A 4,252-nucleotide genomic window follows, 5' to 3' on the forward strand; every position below is an offset into this window, starting at 1 on the left:
CCGGCCTCCGCTCGCTGCGGACCCGCCGAGCTGCAGGGGCCCCCGCGCGAGGCGGCCCGCGCCCGCCAGAGGGGCTTTTGGCGTTTTGTTTCTCCTACGAGAACCCGAGGCGTTGGTTAGACTCCACGCCGCCCTTTGTCCTCTACCTGTCCGTGCGCCGGGTCGAAAGCCAGGCACGCCTAAAGTGGCCTTCACAGGAAACGTGAGGCCTCAACCCGGGCCTCAGCCGCCTCTTCTCTAGGCCGGCCATCCCGGCTCTATTCCGCCCCTGGGACCGGGACCCCCCGTGAGGGCTGCAGGTGGCTCTAGAAGTCGATGGCTTGTGCGGCACGAATGCGCCGCGGTGCCAGAGTTTTGGAGGCGCGAGGGGCCCCTGAATCGACAGCTCGGGTGCTGCCATTTTTCTTGGGAAGTGTCAAGCCAGTCTCTTGCCAGGTGGGGGGGGGGATAATGTCTTTTCTGTGAGGCCCCTGGAGCGACAAAGGTGGTCTTGGGGCAGCGCCTCCAGAGTGGAATTCTGGGGTCAGATTTGGTGAGATGAGGCAAGAAGGAGCTGGAAAACGCAGAGCCTCATCCCGCCCCTCCTGCCCTTGCTCTCCTGCAGGCCTCAGATCGGGCAGGGCCGAGCCTTCCCACCCGCAGGCTAGGCCTTGCCCCGAACCCCAAGGAAGGTCCCCGTAACACACCTGGGGGGAGGGGGAGAGGGAGCGCAAGAGGGTTTCGGGAAGGGGCCAGAAAAATGAATCTTTCCTGGATTCCAAAGTCCACACCACATGCAGGATATGAGCCCGGTTACCAGAGTCAGAGTGGTGGCCAGGGAACTGCTTGCAGCGGGTCACCCTTCCTGCCACCTCTTGCTCCTTCTCCAATACCCGGCCCTCCCTGAGTTGTTGGGGCCTGAAGGTAGTCCTCGCTTTTGGTTGCGTGGGTGGTATTCTATGTGATCGTGAAGGGATGTTTGCAACCGTTTACATTTTACCCGGGCAGGGAAAGGAGTGCTAAAAGGAAGCATCTTTCACGGCCATTTACATGTTCAAAGACAGCAAACGTTTGATGGACGGCAAACGCGCTCGTCCGGGGCCTAGCTGTGGGCTCCTCCCGGGCGGCCGCGGCTGGCGCCGCGCTAGGACTTACCTGGCGGGTGGGCCCGTGCGGGAGTCCCAGCCTTGCCCGGGCAGCAGAAACAATACTCCAGAGCACCGATCGCCCACTGCAGTATTGTTCCCGCTGCTAGGGCACAGCTGAGTGCGGGCCACCGCGTCCCACATAGGCGCTCAACGCCTGCGCGCAGCCCTCGATTCCCCCCCCCCCCCAAGTCTTCGCAGAGCGGTGGCGCCCTCCCCGGACTAAGGCGACGCCTGGAGGGCGGCGGGGGGCGGGGGAGGAAAGGCATAGAGGAAGAGAGACCAAAGCCCCCGCCCACCTACCTGCTCCCTAACTGGCCAGGCCTTTGGGAGCGAGCGCCCCGCGGGATCACACGTCCAGCAGAACCCAACCTTCCAACTTCCCCGCGAGGGGGTAGAGCAGCGCTTCATGTTTTGAACCTTTTAAAGCACTTCAAAACATGAATTGCTGCTATATCCCCTCGGAGTCAACGAAGGGGGATCGTTCTGCGGTACCTGCAGGTGGAGAAAGACATAATGACTGCAAGGAAGCCCCGTCAAGTCCCACCCAAAGACGAGGAATAAAGCCAACCTCGGGACTAAGACACTTCATTCCAGACCGACGTACTTTTTAGAACTTCACCGTGTGACTTCCAAGACTGGCAGGTGGAGCGAAGGGTGTGGCTCTCAACATGTTTTCCCAGAGGCTGGATCTTGGGAAAGTGTAGGGTGAAAAGCAGAGGGGTGGGAGACAGGAATAAGGGTGGGAAAGAATCTTATAATAATAATAATAATAATAATAATAATAACAACAAAACAATATAAAAATAAAAGCACTTTGGCAATATCTGGGTCGCTCTTGCCAGCTTTAAAGTATTAGGGAAACTTCTTCCTGCTGCAGGCTATGAATCATAAATCTCATTTAATGTCCCCATTTAAAAGAAAGAAACTTTTCATTTATTGACTTAAAGGTGATAACCAAAACGTCTCTGGCAGCTTCGGCTGATTCTAACATATAGGAGAGTTGGGAAATACGGATCCATCCATACCAGCATCCGAGGTCCTTTTTAACCCCCAGTGCCCCATTCCTGCAGCAAACGCCCTGCTTTGAGCACTTCTTGGAGGCACCAAAGAATGAGAGATAACTGCCCCTAAATAAAATATCCGGATGTTTACATATAAGACTGGTTACTCAAACTTATTTATAAATAATTTGTACCTTTCAATGTCACCTATCATCAAAAAAGTTTAAATACTTGAGGTCAATTCACTCCCTCCTGACTCAAGCAGCTCCAAGGAAACGACTTCACGTCCTGAAATGGCCGGCAGAGCGCATACTCCTTAATGATTAACTCATTAGATACCACGTTTTTCCTTTGTAAAATGGACACCCATGAGCAATGAGTTATGCGGCCCCCACTCCCCCTCCTTTAAACCAAATAGTCAATTAAGCAGAGAGGAAACTACTCTGTAACCTCAATCACACACTTAAAAGTTAAAACAACAAAACCACCACAAAACTCTAATGGGTTTCAAAATTAAAATACATTTCAGTACAAGTAATGGACGCTTGAAGTATCCAACCAAGTCTGCTAAGTGTTTTGGTTCATTTAAGAATCACGTCGGTTCTTCAGAACCAGTACAATGGATGGTATGTCCTATTTATTGATAAAATGAGCAGAGTATTTAATCAGACTAACAACAAAATTCCCAACACCAGACCGAGATCCGGTGTTACCAATTACACTACTCATGTCATGGTGAACACCGTTCTTAATATAATCAGGCCACTCCCTCACTTGGGACATACAATTGTTTCTAGATTCCATCTTGTTTTGGCTATGTTATTTACAAACAACTTTTATAGTGGCTTTTGGGATTAATGGTGAAAAACGTCCTTGGTTGCCCTTAAAAAGAAAGAAAAACATGTTTAGCAAATGTACAGTTATATTTTGAGACTCCACAACCCTCTCCCAATTAAATATTTATGTTCCACACAAATATGTGAACCATCACATCAGACGTTAACGCCATCCTAATTTAACATTTCCTTAGTTGACTACGTAGAAAAACAAAAGTTTATTCGAAATAGCAATGGTGTCCTAGGCGAAGGTCCCGTCCAGATCGCTCTGCAAACTCATTTGTACCTTTCACTTAACTCCTTTCTTCGCTGCCAGTGACAGTACAACGACTTACATTCCTAAAAAGACACCTCGAATCCCTAGTTTACGGATTTCCCTTTAGACTGAAATTTACTTACGAAAAGACATTACAAAGAGGCATCTTGTCACTTCAGGAGATGGTCAGTCGCTGATACAATAGACAAAGAATCGATACTTTCAAGTGGCCCATAGCCCCACCCCCTGACGAACTGAACTGTTTGGCCAAATCATTTAAGAGCCAAAGAATACGCCTCTTCCTCTGTTCATATTTTACAACGTTTTGTCTTAATTTTGCAGATGCATTCTTCCCCACGCCCCAAACACATGATGTACCTTCCCTCGGCGCGTTCGTGCCAAACTTTCCTAATGTCGTTTCCTCCAGGGAAAACCACACAGCCTTCAAAGTTTTAATTGGGAAAAGACAATGCAAAACTAATCACATTTCTTTCTAACACATATTTTCCTGCTTGCAAATAAGAGTCACGAAAAGCCCATTTACAGTCTGCCAAACCCAGTGGCTCCCGCGACTCTGGCGAGGCTGACAGTCAGCCACTGCCCCTCTACTCAGTTTGCTCTCCCACCCCACCTTGTTAGCTTTTCTCCAGCCCGTTTCCTAAGAATTTTCCTGGCCCTAGTCATGTGCTAAACACTTTCAAGGACTGTTTTGCCTGCGCCCTGGCCCCCAGCGCGCTTTACAACCCCAAAGCAACACTAAACTTTTTCAGCATTGTCACCAGATTTTTTTTTCAGTCTGCCGTAACTAACGTTAAAAGCGGAGAAGACGCCAGCCAACAAGTCCCTTTGAAAAAAAATCACATGTCACCTCTCGCTCCACTCGAAAATGGCGCCGAAATCGAAGAACTTCTTAAATTTCATTGTCAGCTTTTTGCAAAGGTTTCTGGGATTTTCCTGCGAAGCAGCTTCGCCTGGTCTGAGAGCTAGCGAACGAGCAAGCAAGCAAGCAAAAGAGAGAAGGAGGAACGGGGT

The sequence above is a fragment of the Suricata suricatta genome, chromosome X (assembly GCF_006229205.1).
Source record: "Suricata suricatta isolate VVHF042 chromosome X, meerkat_22Aug2017_6uvM2_HiC, whole genome shotgun sequence".
NCBI lineage: Eukaryota > Metazoa > Chordata > Mammalia > Carnivora > Herpestidae > Suricata > Suricata suricatta.